Consider the following 16,196-nt stretch of genomic DNA (forward strand, 5'->3'; position numbering starts at 1 on the left):
TGTTCCTGTTTTGCTATGGCGTATAGCCCTCTTCAAACTGTATAATTTAAAGAAGATCTGAACTATGGCAGCTGTGCCCAAAATAGACAAGGAGAAGGAAAATATATTAAGAAATACGTAATATTCATATAAAGATAAACATGCGATATGTCATATAAAGAAAAGTAATGATAAAAAAAACACTTGAGGGTTTGACCAAATATATTTGGCATAATATTTTTCTACGTGTTCTGCATAATGAGGGGTCTAATAATATTGCTGTAGCCCAGCCCCTGGCTACATATATACACACACTGTATATACAGTGCATCCAGAAAGTATTCACAGTGCTTCACTTTTTTCCACACACATATATACAGTATATATATATATATATATATATATATATATATATATATATATATATACAGTGCCTTGCGAAAGTATTCGGCCCCCTTGCATTTTTGACCTTTTGCCACATTTCAGGCTTCAAACATAAAGATATAAAACTGTAATTTTTTGTGAAGAATCAACAACAAGTGGGACACAATCATGAAGTGGAACGAAATTTATTGGATATTTCAAACTTTTTTAACAAATAAAAAAACTGAAAAATTGGGTGTGCAAAATTATTCAGCCCCCTTAACCTTCTTAGCGGTATTCCCGAGCGTGGCTCTGGGTTACATTTCAGAGCCAAAAGCGGTAAACCCCGAGCCACACTCGGGGTAGCGCCAGAACCATCGCTGGATCCTGTAGAAGAGGTTACTTACCTTGTCACCGGGATCCAGCGATGTGTCTCGCGGCGGATCTTCCGCCCGATCGTCTCTGTGCCCCGGCTTCCGTCTCCTGCGACGTGACGTTCGCAGGGGGGTGGAACCGGTGGCAAATTCAAATGTAAAACACACCAAAAACACTGATACCATGCAAAATAAAAAAAAATAATCACATTAGTGCCCTTTCCTGCAGTTTTACTGTACTTGTTATGTAAATATATATATATATATATATACAGTGTGTGTATGTATGTATATATATATATATATATATATATATATATATATACACGTAATTCTTGTGAATGAGCAGCCCAAACCAACTGTATACATTATATATATATATATATATATATATATATATACAGTGGGTACGGAAAGTATTCAGACCCCCTTAAATTTTTCACACTTTGTTATATTGCAGCCATTTGCTAATATCATTTAAGTTCATTCTTCTTCCTCATGAATGTACACATAGCACCCCATACTGACAGAAAAACACAGAATTGTTGACATTGTTGCAGATTTATTAAAAAAGAAAAACTGAAACATCACATGGTCCTAAGTATTCTTAGGACCCTTTGCTCAGTATTTAGTAGAAGCCCCCTTTTGATCTAATACAGCCAGGAGTCTTTTTGGGAAAGATGCAACAAGTCTTTCACACCTGGATTTGGGGATCCTCTGCCATTCCTCCTTGCAGATCCTCTCCAGTTCTGTCAGGTTGGATGGTAAACGTTGGTGGACAGCCATTTTTAGGTCTCTCCAGAGATGCTCAATTGGGTTTAAGTCAGGGCTCTGGCTGGGCCATTCAAGAACAGTCACGGAGTTGTTGTGAAGCCACTCCTTCGTTATTTTAGCTGTGTGCTTAGGGTCATTGTCTTGTTGGAAGGTAAACCTTCGGCCCAGTCTGAGGTCCAGAGCACTCTGGAGAAGGTTTTTGTCCAGGATATCCCTGTACTTGGCCGCATTCATCTTTCCCTCGATTGCAACCAGTCGTCCTGTCCCTGCAGCTGAAAAACACCCCCACAGCATGATGCTGCCACCACCATGCTTCACTGTTGGGACTGTATTGGACAGGTGATGAGCAGTGCCTGGTTTTCTCCACACATACTGATTAGAATTAAGGCCAAAAAGTTATATTTTGGTCTCATCAGACCAGAGAATCTTATTTCTCACCATCTTGGAGTCCTTCAGGTGTTTTTTTTAGCAAACTCCATGCGGGCTTTCATGTGTCTTACACTGAGAAGAGGCTTCCGTCGGGCCACTCTGCCATAAAGCCCCGACTGGTGGAGGGCTGCAGTGATGGTTGACTTTCTACAACTTTCTCCCATCTCCTGACTGCATCTCTGGAGCTCAGCCACAGTGATCTTTGGGTTCTTCTTTACCTCTCTCACCAAGGCTCTTCTCCCCCGATAGCTCAGTTTGGCCGGACGGCCAGCTCTAGGAAGGGTTCTGGTCGTCCCAAACGTCTTCCATTTGAGGATTATGGAGGCCACTGTGCTCTTAGGAACCTTAAGTGCAGCAGAAATCTTTTTGTAACCTTGGCCAGATCTGTGCCTTGCCACAATTTTGTCTCTGAGCTCTTCAGGCAGTTCCTTTGACCTCATGATTCTCATTTGCTCTGCCATGCATTGTGATCTGGAAGGTCTTATATAGACAGGTGTGTGGCTTTCCTAATCAAGTCCAATCAGTATAATCAAACACAGCTGGACTCAAATGAAGGTGTAGAACCATCTCAAGGATGATCAGAAGAAATGGAAAGCACCTGAGTTAAATATATGAGTGTCACAGCAAAGGGTCTGAATACTTAGGACCATGTGATATTTCAGTTTTTCTTTTTTAATAAATCTGCAACAATGTCAACAATTCTGTGTTTTTCTGTCAGTATGGGGTGCTATGTGTACATTCATGAGGAAGAAGAATGAACTTAAATGATTTTAGCAAATGGCTGCAATATAACAAAGAGTGAAAAATTTAAGGGGGTCTGAATACTTTCCGTACCCACTGTATATATATATATATATATGTGTGTGTGTATATATATATATATATATATATATATATATATATATATGTGTGTGTATATATATGTGTGTATATATATATATATATACAGGTCCCTCTCAAAAAATTAGCATATTGTGATAAAGTTCATTATTTTCTGTAATGTACTGATAAACATTAGACTTTCATATATTTTAGATTCATTACACACAACTGAAGTAGTGCAAGCCTTTTATTGTTTTAATATTGATGATTTTGGCATACAGCTCATGAAAACCCAAAATTCCTAGCTCAAAAAATTAGCATATCATGAAAAGGTTCTCTAAACGAGCTATTAACCTAATCATCTGAATCAACTAATTAACTCTAAACACCTGCAAAAGATTCCTGAGGCTTTTAAAAACTCCCAGCCTGGTTCATTATTTAAAACCACAATCATGGGTAAGACTGCCGACCTGACTGCTGTCCAGAAGGCCATCATTGATACCCTCAAGCAAGAGGGTAAAACACAGAAAGAAATTTCTGAACGAATAGGCTGTTCCCAGAGTGCTGTATCAAGGCACCTCAGTGGGAAGTCTGTGGGAAGGAAAAAGTGTGGCAGAAAACGCTGCACAACGAGAAGAGGTGACCGGACCCCGAGGAAGACTGGGGAGAGGGAAATGCCTAAATGCCTGAAGTCCAGTGTCAAGTACCCACAGTCAGTGATGGTCTGGGGTGCCATGACAGCTGCTGGTGTTTGTTCACTGTGTTTTATCAAGGGCAGGGTCAATGCAGCTAGCTATCAGGAGATTTTGGAGCACTTCGTGCTTCCATCTGCTGAAAAGCTTTATGGAGATGAAGATTTCATTTTTCAGCACGACCTGGCACCTGCTCACAGTGCCAAAACCACTGGTAAATGGTTTACTGACCATGGTATTACTGTGCTCAATTGGCCTGCCAACTCTCCTGACCTGAACCCCATAGAGAATCTGTGGGATGTTGTGAAGAGAAAGTTGAGAGACGCAAGACCCAACACTCTGGATGAGCTCAAGGCCGCTATCGAAGCATCCTGGGCCTCCATAACACCTCAGTAGTGCCACAGGCTGATTGCCTCCATGCCACGCCGCATTGAAGCAGTCATTTCTGCAAAAGGATTCCCGACCAAGTATTGAGTGCATAACTGAACATAATTTTTTGAAGGTTGACTTTTTTTGTATTCAAAAAAACACTTTGCTTTTATTGGTCGGATGAAATATGCAAATTTTTTGAGATAGGAATGTTGGGTTTTCATGAGCTGTATGCCAAAATCATCAATATTAAAACAATAAAAGGCTTGCACTACTTCAGTTGTGTGTAATGAATCTAAAATATATGAAAGTCTAATGTTTATCAGTACATTACTTTCCACAGATTCTCGATTGGATTCAGGTCTGGACTTTGACTTGGCCATTCTAACACCTGGATATGTTTATTTGTGAACCATTCCATTGTAGATTTTGCTTTATGTTTTGGATCATTGTCTTGTTGGAAGACAAATCTCCGTCCCAGTCTCAGGTCTTTTTCAGACTCCATCAGGTTTTCTTCCAGAATGGTCCTGTATTTGGCTCCATCCATCTTCCCATCAATTTTAACCATCTTCCCTGTCCTTGCAGAAGAAAAGCAGGCCCTAACCATGATGCAGCCACCACCATGTTTGACAGTGGGGATGATGTGTTCAGGGTGATGAGCTGTGTTGCTTTTACGCCAAACATAACGTTTTGCATTGTTGCCAAAAAGTTTGATTTTGGTTTCATCTGACCAGAGCACCTTCTTCCACATGCTTGGTGTGTCTCCCAGGTGGCTGGTGGCAAACTTTAAATAACACTTTTTATGGACATCTTTAAGAAATTACTTTCTTCTTGCCACTCTTCCATAAAGGCCAGATTTGTGCAGTATACGACTGATTGTTGTCCTATGGACAGAGTCTCCAACCTCAGCTGTAGATCTCTGCAGTTCATACAGAGTGATCATGGGCCTCTTGGCTGCATCTCTGATCAGTAGGGTTGAGCGGACACCTAGATGTCCGTGTTCGACGGGTTCGGCCGAACTTTAAAAAAAAGTCCGGGTCCGTGTCCCGGACTTTTACCGAACTTTTCCCGGACACCGAACCCCATTGAAGTCAATGGGGACCCGAACTTTAAGGCACTAAAATGGCTCTAAAACACCAAAGGAAAGGGCTAGAGTGCTGCAAATGGCAGCAAAACGTAATTAAGAGCATGGCAAGTGCTCTGCAAACAAATATGGATAGGGAAATAACTTAAAACAACAAAAAAAAACAGAAAAATAAAACAATGTTCTTCTTCATCTCTGAAGGACGAGGCCCATATGGAGTAGGAGGGAGGTTGAGGTGGTGGTGGATGTGGCGGTGACATAGGCATGCGCACAGGGTGTGCCAGGTGTGTCTGGGCACACCCTAATCACCTAGGGCACATAGCATTGCCAGTGAGGAGATGGGAAAGATCTCCCTCGGACCTGCTCTGCTCTATTTCTCTTTGCCTACAGGTACATGGCCCCGATACATTACTCTCCCTGCTGGCAAACACATGCATGTGTATTTCAACTTTGGGGTGCACACCTTAATGCAATAGGCTGCGCACACCTATGGGCGGTGTAGGTGGAAGCGGCGGTGGAGGAGGACCAGGGCCGGATTAAGAGCATCATGGGCTTGGTGCTGAGGATTTTGAAGGGCCTTAAGGGCCGTGCCTTGCCATGCACCCAGAGGAGGAAGGGTGCAGCCATGCATGCCTAATTCAACATGGGATGCTGTCTCTGAAGCCCATAAACACATCCATGCATCGGCAACTGTCCCTCCTTGTCCGGCCTTCTCGCTGTGTGGGGAGGTTCTGAGGGTGCTGCCTGGGGAAGCGAGCATAGAAGCCAGACTTCTGTGTTTACAAGAGACAGAAGAGCGGTAACAGTGAATATGGCCAACCCGGGGCCTATATAAAAGGTAGGGGCCTGGAGCTGCAGCTCCAATAGCCCCTATGTTAATCTGGCCCTGAGGAGGAGGATGAGGTAGCCAACACTGCTTCTTTTCACAAATTTTAAATGAGGGTACACCCCAAAAGAGTGAGAAAGAGCAAACATGGAACAATGGGTGGGTAAGGTCGGTATCCATTGCTATTCTGCATAAGGTACGGAAAAGTCCCGTGGGATCCATGCCTGGTTCATTTTAATGAACGTGAGCTTGTCCACATTGTCTCTGGACAGGCGGCTGCGCTTGTCTGTTATAACGCCCCCAGCCGTGCTAAATACCCCTTCAGATAATACACTGGCTGCAGGGCACGCCAGCACCTCCAAGGCGTAAAGGGCAAGCTCAGGCCATGTGCCCAATTTGGAGACCCAGAAGTTGAAGGGGGCAGACCCCTCATTCACTACATGTAGGCGTGTGCACACATACTGCTCCACCATGTTGGTAAAATGCTGCCTCCTGCTAAGACGTTCCATCTGAGCTGCTGGTGCTGCTGTTTGTTGTGGCGTGCTGACAAAGCTTTTCCACATTTCGGCCATGCTAACCCTGCCTTCTGAGGTGCTGGCGGTGCCCTGGTTGCGTTGGCGACCTCCTCCTCCTCCTCCTCTGCCTTGTGCTTCCACTGCGGCCCCGCTGTCAGATGGGAATGCCAGCAGCATGGCATCTACCAGCGTGCGCTTGTACTCGCGCATCTTGCGATCGCGCTCCAGTGAGTGAATTAAGGACGGTACGTTGTCCTTGTAACGGGGATCCAGCAGCGTGGCCACCCAGTAATCAGCACAAGTTAGAATGTGGGCAACTCGGCAGTCGTTGTGGAGACACTGCAGCATGTAATCGCTCATGTGTGCCAGGCTGCCCAGAGGCAACGAAAGGCTGTCCTCTGTGGGAGGTGTATCGTCCGTGTCCTCTGTATCCCCCCAGCCACACACCAGTGATGGCCATGAGCTGGCCTGGGTGCCACCCTGCTGTGAACATGGTTCCATCTCCTCCTCCAGCTCCTCCTCCTCCTCATCCTCCTCATCCTCCAGAACTGTGCCCCTGCTGGACAATTGTGTCCCTGGCGTTTGTGTGTGCAGGAACCCACCCTCGGAGCCCCTTGCGAATGACTGCCCTGAAAGCCTTGGAAATGTTACCTCTTCATCCTCCTCCTCCTCCTCCTCATCCTGTGCCACATCCTCTTCCATCATCGCCCGAATTGTTTGTTCAAGGAGGCATAGAAGTGGGATAGTTAAGCTGAGAACGGCGTCATTGCCACTGGCCATGTTGGTGGAGTACTCAAAACAGCGCAACAAGGCACACAGGTCTCGCATGGAGGCCCAGTTATTGGTGGTGAAGTGGTGCTGTTCCGCAGAGCGACTCACGCGTGCGTGCTGCAGCTGAAACTCCACTATGGCCTGCTGCTGCTCGCACAGTCTTTCCAGCATGTGCAAGGTGGAGTTCCACCTTGTGGGCACGTCACATATGAGGCGGTGAGCGGGAAGGCCGAAGTTACGCTGCAGCGCTGCCAGGCGAGCAGCAGCAGGGTGAGAACGCCGAAAGTGCGCACAAACGGCCCGCACTTTCTGCAGCAGCTCTGACATATCGGGGTAGTTTTTAAGGAACCTCTGCACCACCAAATTCAGCACATGCGCCAGGCAAGGGATGTGCGTCAAACCGGCTAGGCCCAGAGCTGCTATGAGATTTCGCCCGTTATCGCACACCACCAGGCTGGGCTTGAGGCTCGCTGGCAGCAACCACTCATTTGTCTGCTGTTCCATGCTCCTCCACAACTCCTGCGCGGTGTGTGGTTTATCCCCCAAACAGGCAAGTTGTAAAACTGCCTGCTGTCGTTTACCCCTGGCCGTGCTGAATTTGGTGGTGAAGGTGTTACGCTGTCCGGATGAGGAGGCGGTAGAGGATGAGGAAGCGGAGTAGGAGGAGTTAGGAACAGGAGGCAAACTGAAGCGCCCTGCAATCCTCGGTGGTGGAAGGACATGCGCCAAATTGCTATCCGCCTCAGGCCCATCCGCCACTGCATTTACCCAGTGTGCCGTTAGGGAGATATAACACCCCTGACCGTGCTTACTGGTCCACGTATCGGTAGTTAGGTGGACCTTGGCACAGATGGCGTTGCACAGTGCACACCTGATTTTTTCCCCCACTTGGTTGTGCAGGGAAGGGATGGCTTGCCTGGAAAAGTAGTGGCGGCTGGGCACGACGTACTGTGGGACAGCCACCGACATAAGGTTTTTAAAACTGTGCGTCTCCACCAGACGGAATGACAGCATTTCAAAGGCCAATCATTTTGAAATGCTGGCATTCAGGGCCAGGGATCGCGGGTGGGTAGGGGGGTACTTCCTCTTCCTCTCAAGTGTTTGGGAGATGGAAAGCTGAACGCTTCCACGGGACATTGTGGAGATGGTTGTTGGTGACCCAGGTGGTGGTGTTGCTGACAGATCGTCTGTTTGCGGGGTGGCAGGTGCCGGTATCACTACAGATGTGGCTGGAGCGGCCGAGACTGCAGCAGAAGAGGAAGCAGGATGAGCCAGAGACGTTTCTTGGTTTTGAAGGTGTGTACTCCACTGCAGCTCGTGCTTTGCACTTAGATGCCTGATCATGCAGGTTGTGCTCAGGTTGAGAAGGTTTATGCCTCGCTTCAAGCTCTGATTGCACAGGGTGCAAACCACTCGTGTCCTGTCATCAGCACATTTTCTAAAGAACTTCCACGCTAGAGAACTCCTTTGAGCTGACTTTGGTGCGCTCGTTCCCTTGCTGCGTTGGGCAGTAGCGGGCGTAGTGTCTAGGGCACGGCCGCTCCGCTTCTGCACCCTGCTCCCTCTTCTGCTGTGCTGGTGGCTCTGTGCGACCACCGCCTCTTCCTCCAAACTACTCAGGTCACCTGCATGACGTTCATTCCATGTGGGGTCGAGGACCTCATCGTCCTCCACATCATCTTCCACCCAGTCTTCACCCCTGCCCTCCTTGTCGGTCTCCACAATGCTGAACGCCGCAGCAGTTGGCACCTGCGTTTCGTCATCATCGGAGACGTGCTGCGATGATCCTTGCATGTACTCATCTTGAGAAATAAGTGGTTGGGCATCGCTGCACTCAATCTCTTCCACTTCTGGGGCAGGGCTAGGTGGATGGCCCTGGGAAACCCTGCTGACAGAGTCATCAAAAAGAAGAAGAGACTGCTGTATGGCTTGGGGCTCAGACTGCTTGCCTGATTTGCAAGGGGGTGAGGTGAAAGACGGTTGGACATCGGCTGCAGGTGCCAACTGTGACCTTTCTGCAGTAGACTGGGTGGGAGACAATGTGAAGGAACTGGAGGCACTGTCAGCAGCAAACCAATCTACTATCGCCTCCACTTGTTCTGGCCTCATCACTTCTAGGGGCGTATGATGCCCTACCAAATACTGATGCAGGTTCTGTCGCCTACTCACACTTGAGGAAGGTGTTTCACTTGTGCGTGTAGCTGGCACAGATCGACCACGTCCTCTCTTGCAACAGGAGCTCTACCAGCAGCACCACGACCAAGGCCACGGCCCTTATTTGACGGTCTCCTCATATTTCTGTAATTTAAGATCTTGCCCTAGAAAGGTTTTTATTGAATAGCGGAATAGGAAATATGATCCAAAAAAGTGTATGTATCTCGCACGTACAAAACCACACTAGGCCCCAATTACTATTGTTTGTACCCCTAAAAGGATGGTTGAGCAGTAGGAGGAGGAGTATGGAAGAGGCAGCACCCTCAAATCTTCAGAAGTATGAGATGAACCCCAAAAACTTGGAAAGGTGGATCTCACACGTACCGACACAGACTATCACGCAATTTAATTGATCCCCAAAGGATTTAATTGAATAGCGGAATAGAAAATATGATCAAAAAGAAAGTGTATGTATCTCACACGTACACCACCACACTAGGCCCCAATTACTATTGTTTGTACCCCTAAAAGGATGGTTGAGCAGTAGGAGCAGGAGTATGGAACAGGCAGCACCCTCAAATCTTCAGAAGTATGAGATGAACCCCAAAAACTTGGAAAGGTGGATCTCACACGTACCGACACAGACTATCACGCAATTTAATTGATCCCCAAAGGATTTAATTGAATAGCGGAATAGAAAATATGATCAAAAAGAAAGTGTATGTATCTCACACATACACCACCACACTAGGCCCCAATTACTATTGTTTGTACCCCTAAAAGGATGGTTGAGGAGTAGGAGGAGGAGTATGGAACAGGCAGCACCCTCAAATCTTCAGAAGTATGACATGAACCCCAAAAACTTGGAAAGGTGGATCTCACACGTACCGACACAGACTATCACGCAATTTAATTGATCCCCAAAGGATTTAATTCAATAGCGGAATAGAAAATATGATCAAAAAGAAAGTGTATGTATCTCACACGTACACCACCACACTAGGCCCCAATTACTATTGTTTGTACCCCTAAAAGGATGGTTGAGCAGTAGGAGCAGGAGTATGGAACAGGCAGCACCCTCAAATCTTCAGAAGTATGAGATGAACCCCAAAAACTTGGAAAGGTGGATCTCACACGTACCGACACAGACTATCACGAAATTTAATTGATCCCCAAAGGTTTTAATTGAATAGCGGAATAGAAAATATGATCAAAAAGAAAGTGTATGTATCTCACACGTACACCACCACACTAGGCCCCAATTACTATTGTTTGTACCCCTAAAAGGATGGTTGAGCAGTAGGAGGAGGAGTATGGAACAGGCAGCACCCTCAAATCTTCAGAAGTATGAGATGAACCCCAAAAACTTGGAAAGGTGGATCTCACACGTACCGACACAGACTATCACGCAATTTAATTGATCCCCAAAGGATTTAATTGAATAGCGGAATAGAAAATATGATCAAAAAGAAAGTGTATGTATCTCACACGTACACCACCACACTAGGCCCCAATTACTATTGTTTGTACCCCTAAAAGGATGGTTGAGCAGTAGGAGGAGGAGTATGGAACAGGCAGCACCCTCAAATGTTCAGAAGTATGAGATTGTGTTCACTGTACCCCACAAAGATTGTGTTCACTGCACCCCACAAAGATTGTGTTCACTGCACCTCAAAAAGGATTTTGTTCACTGCACCCCACAAAGATTGTGTTCACTGCACCCTAAAAGGATTTTGTTCACTGCACCCCAAAAAGATTGTGTTCACTGTACCCCCCAAAGATTGTGTTCACTGCACCCCACAAAGATTCTGTTCCCTGTACCCCACAAAGATTGTGTTCACTGCACCCCACAAAGGATTTTGTTCACTGCACCCCAAAAAGATTGTGTTCACTGCACCCCAAAAAGGATGTTGTTCACTGCACCCCAAAAATGATTTTGTTCACTGCACCCCAAAAAGATTGTGTTCACTGCACCCCACAAAGATTGTGTTCACTGCACCCCACAAAGGATTTTGTTCACTGCACCCCAAAAAGATTGTGTTCACTGTACCCCCCAAAGATTGTGTTCACTGCACCCCACAAAGGATTTTGTTCACTGCACCCCAAAAAGATTGTGTTCACTGTACCCCCCAAAGATTCTGTTCACTGCACCCCACAAAGATTGTGTTCACTGTACCCCACAAAGATTGTGTTCACTGCACCCCCCACAAAGGATTTTGTTCACTGCACCCCAAAAAGACTGTGTTCACTGCACCCCAAAAAGGATTTTGTTCACTGCACCCCAAAAAGGATGTTGTTCACTGCACCCCAAAAAGGATTTTGTTCACTGCACCCCAAAAAGATTGTGTTCACTGCACCCCACAAAGATTGTGTTCACTGCACCCCACAAAGGATTTTGTTCACTGCACCCCAAAAAGATTGTGTTCACTTCACCCCAAAAAGGATTTTGTTCACTGCACCCCAAAAAGGATGTTGTTCACTGCACCCCAAAAAGGATTTTGTTCACTCCACCCCAAAAAGATTGTGTTCACTGCACCCCACAAAGATTGTGTTCACTGCATCCCAAAAAGGATTTTGTTCATTGCACCCCAAAAAGATTGTGTTCACTGCACCCCACAAAGATTGTGTTCACTGCACCCCACAAATGATTTTGTTCACTGCACCCCAAAAAGATTGTGTTCACTGCACCCCACAAAGATTGTGTTCACTGCACCCCACAAAGGATTTTGTTCACTGCACCCCAAAAAGATTGTGTTCACTGTACCCCCCAAAGATTGTGTTCACTGCACCCCACAAAGATTCTGTTCACTGTACCCCACAAAGATTGTGTTCACTGCACCCTAAAAGGATTTTGTTCACTGCACCCCAAAAAGGATGTTGTTCACTGCACCCCAAAAAGGATTTTGTTCACTGCACCCCAAAAAGGATTTTGTTCACTGCACCCCAAAAAGATTGTGTTCACTGCACCCCACAAAGATTGTGTTCACTGCACCCTAAAAGGATTTTGTTCACTGCACCCCAAAAAGATTGTGTTCACTGTACCCCCCAAAGATTGTGTTCACTGCACCCCACAAAGATTCTGTTCCCTGTACCCCACAAAGATTGTGTTCACTGCACCCCACAAAGGATTTTGTTCACTGCACCCCAAAAAGATTGTGTTCACTGCACCCCAAAAAGGATGTTGTTCACTGCACCCCAAAAATGATTTTGTTCACTGCACCCCAAAAAGATTGTGTTCACTGCACCCCACAAAGATTGTGTTCACTGCACCCCACAAAGGATTTTGTTCACTGCACCCCAAAAAGATTGTGTTCACTGTACCCCCCAAAGATTGTGTTCACTGCACCCCACAAAGGATTTTGTTCACTGCACCCCAAAAAGATTGTGTTCACTGTACCCCCCAAAGATTCTGTTCACTGCACCCCACAAAGATTGTGTTCACTGTACCCCACAAAGATTGTGTTCACTGCACCCCCCACAAAGGATTTTGTTCACTGCACCCCAAAAAGACTGTGTTCACTGCACCCCAAAAAGGATTTTGTTCACTGCACCCCAAAAAGGATGTTGTTCACTGCACCCCAAAAAGGATTTTGTTCACTGCACCCCAAAAAGATTGTGTTCACTGCACCCCACAAAGATTGTGTTCACTGCACCCCACAAAGGATTTTGTTCACTGCACCCCAAAAAGATTGTGTTCACTTCACCCCAAAAAGGATTTTGTTCACTGCACCCCAAAAAGGATGTTGTTCACTGCACCCCAAAAAGGATTTTGTTCACTCCACCCCAAAAAGATTGTGTTCACTGCACCCCACAAAGATTGTGTTCACTGCACCCCAAAAAGGATTTTGTTCATTGCACCCCAAAAAGATTGTGTTCACTGCACCCCACAAAGATTGTGTTCACTGCACCCCACAAATGATTTTGTTCACTGCACCCCAAAAAGATTGTGTTCACTGCACCCCACAAAGATTGTGTTCACTGCACCCCACAAAGGATTTTGTTCACTGCACCCCAAAAAGATTGTGTTCACTGTACCCCCCAAAGATTGTGTTCACTGCACCCCACAAAGATTCTGTTCACTGTACCCCACAAAGATTGTGTTCACTGCACCCTAAAAGGATTTTGTTCACTGCACCCCAAAAAGGATGTTGTTCACTGCACCCCAAAAAGGATTTTGTTCACTGCACCCCAAAAAGGATTTTGTTCACTGCACCCCAAAAAGATTGTGTTCACTGCACCCCACAAAGATTGTGTTCACTGCACCCCACAAAGGATTTTGTTCACTGCACCCCAAAAATGATTTTGTTCACTGCACCCCAAAAAGGATGTTGTTCACTGCACCCCAAAAAGATTGTGTTCACTGCACCCCACAAAGGATTTTGTTCACTGCACCCCAAAAAGATTGTGTTCACTGCACCCCAAAAAGCATGTTGTTCACTGCACCCCAAAAAGGATTTTGTTCACTGCACCCCAAAAAGATTTTGTTCACTGCACCCCAAAAAGGACGTTGTTCACTGCACCCCAAAAAGATTGTGTTCACTGCAGCCCAAAAAGATTGTGTTCACTGCAGCTCACTCACAGAAAAATGGATGTGGATCGCTGACACCTGCCTATCTCCTATCCCACACCACACAGCAATATCGATTGTAGTTTGTAGAACACAGTTTCCCTAAAATTCAGCAGCAGCAGCCTCTCCCTAACAGGATTGAGAAGAGATCGTAGATCAGGATTGAGTCACCCCACCCCCCACACAGCAATATCGATTGTACTTTGTAGAAGACACTGACCCTATAATTCAGCAGACTCTATCCCTAAAATGCCTACAACTCGCCCTGCCTAAACACTCCGACCTGTCCCTCAAATCTATCCGGACACAAATGGTTTTTTCCTGCCTGTCTTTCCCTAATCAGCAGCCAGCACGTTGATGTGTGCTCTGTCCCTGATCTAAGCAGCAGAATGAAGACGCTGCGGCTGCCTGGAACTTATAAAGACTTGGTCACATGCTTCAGACGGCCAATCACAGTTACTGAGACATTTGCAGGCATGGCTGGGATGGCTTAAGGCACACCAGTTAAACGATTGTTGATTGGCTGTTGAAAGCCCGCCATGAAAAGAGCGCCAAAGCATGCAAAACCCGGAAATAAAACGACCGAACACGGATTTTTACCCGAACATACAGTAAAGTGTCCGTGTCCGTGTTCGGGTACAAAAAATCCAATTATTCGGTACGAACACGAATAATACAGTCCGTGTTCGCTCAACACTACTGATCAGTCTTCTCCTTGTATGAGCTGAAAGTTTAGAGGGACGGCCAGCTCTTCGTAGATTTGCAGTGGTCTGATACTCCTTCCATTTCAATATTATCGCTTGCACAGTGCTCCTTGGGATGTTTAAAGCTTGGGAAATTTTTGTATCCAAATCCGGCTTTAAACTTCTCCACAACAGTATCTCGGACCTGCCTGGTGTGTTCCTTGTTCTTCATGATGCTCTCTGCGCTTTAAACGGACCTCTGAGACTATAACATTGCAGGTGCATTTATACGGAGACTTGATTACACACAGGTGGATTCTATTTATCATCATTAGTCATTTAGGTCAACATTGGATCATTCAGAGATCCTCACTGAACTTCTGGAGAGAGTTTGCTGCACTGAAAGTAAAGGGGCTGAATAATTTTGCACGCCCAGTTTTTCAGTTTTTAATTTGTTAACAAAGTTTGAAATATCCAATAAATGTTGTTCCACTTCATGATTGTGTCCCACTTGTTGTTGATTCTTCACAAAAAATTACAGTTTTATATCTTTATGTTTGAAGCCTGAAATGTGGCAAAAGGTCGAAAAGTTCAAGGGGGCCGAATACTTTCGCAAGGCACTGTGTATGTGTGTATATATATATATGTACAGGCCTGTGAAGAGTTCTGAGCTATAATGGACCTGGTTAAGCAGCTGATACTGATACTGGCACAGGCCCGTCAGGAGCAGGTCCTGGTACAAGCACAGGCCTGCCATGAGGAAGCCCAGGTCCATCAGGAGCAGGCCCTGGTACAGACAGTCGCTGTGCAACAGGAAATATAATGCTTACTAGTGGAACAGATAGAATTACAAAAGGTGTTTACCCAGCAGGCTGAAATGATAAAAGATGACCCCGCTGTAAAGAGTGATCCGTGGAAGGCAGTGCAGCGGACCCTACAAAAATTGACAGCTGCAGACAATGTTGAATCGTACCCAGCAATGTTTCAGCAGATTGCAGCAAGTGACGGTCTGCCCGAGAGAGACCGGGCGGATGTACTGGCTACATTCCTGACTGCAGTTCCCCAACAGGCATACAGTGACTTGGCCCCAGAATCAGCATGGGACTATAAGCTGCTGGAATCCTAGCAAGGCTGGGAGTGACTGTTGCTTTAAGGGCAAGCCAAGTCCATGGCTGGCGCTTTGACAGAGCGAAGCCTGCCTGTGCACAGCTGTACCACCTAATGCACTTGTTCCAGGACTGTCTGAAACCTGAGGAGAAGACACCCACTCAGATTGTGGAAAGAGTCACACTGGACCGCTTCCTGCATTGTCTTCCTAGGGAGCTCCACCAATGGGTGGCTCAGTCTGAGTCGCAGTCCCTGGAAGAGATGGCTGCTGCTGTCGAGCATTACCGCTGTGTGGAAAGTTTCCAGGTGAGTCCCTCTGTCACCAGAAAGCTGGCCTGTTCCAAGGAAGTACGTTTCAACATCAGGATGGCACCCGTAGACCGCATGGTGTCTGCTCGGGTGCACAACACAACTGCCAGGAGCACCCCAGTGCCAAAGCCTCTTGAGAGCTGGCAGGGGGAACCCCGTGAGGTTTGCTGTTGGTCCTGCCTTCAACTGGGTCATTTGGGAGCCCAGTGCCCAAGACGGGAAGAACCAATGGAGTGCGACATGGGTCATCGTTGCCCCATGTATGCCGATGCAGTATGTGCTGCAACCAGCCTGAATCCTCATGAATGTGTGGTGTGGGTCAATGGACAGGAGGTGATAGCACTCCTTGACTCTGGGAGTGTTGCTCTAAGCGGACAA

General features: G+C 46.4%; 1 protein-coding gene across 1 annotated transcript in view; it reads left to right on the top strand.

The window, feature by feature from the left end:
• Positions 1-16,196, top strand: part of LOC309563643 (pulmonary surfactant-associated protein D-like) — a 129,928-nt gene that overhangs the window by 76,738 nt on the left and 36,994 nt on the right. The window lies entirely within an intron of this gene.

The sequence above is a fragment of the Pelophylax lessonae genome (assembly GCF_965119305.1).
Source record: "Pelophylax lessonae genome assembly, chromosome: 9".
Classification (NCBI taxonomy): domain Eukaryota; kingdom Metazoa; phylum Chordata; class Amphibia; order Anura; family Ranidae; genus Pelophylax; species Pelophylax lessonae.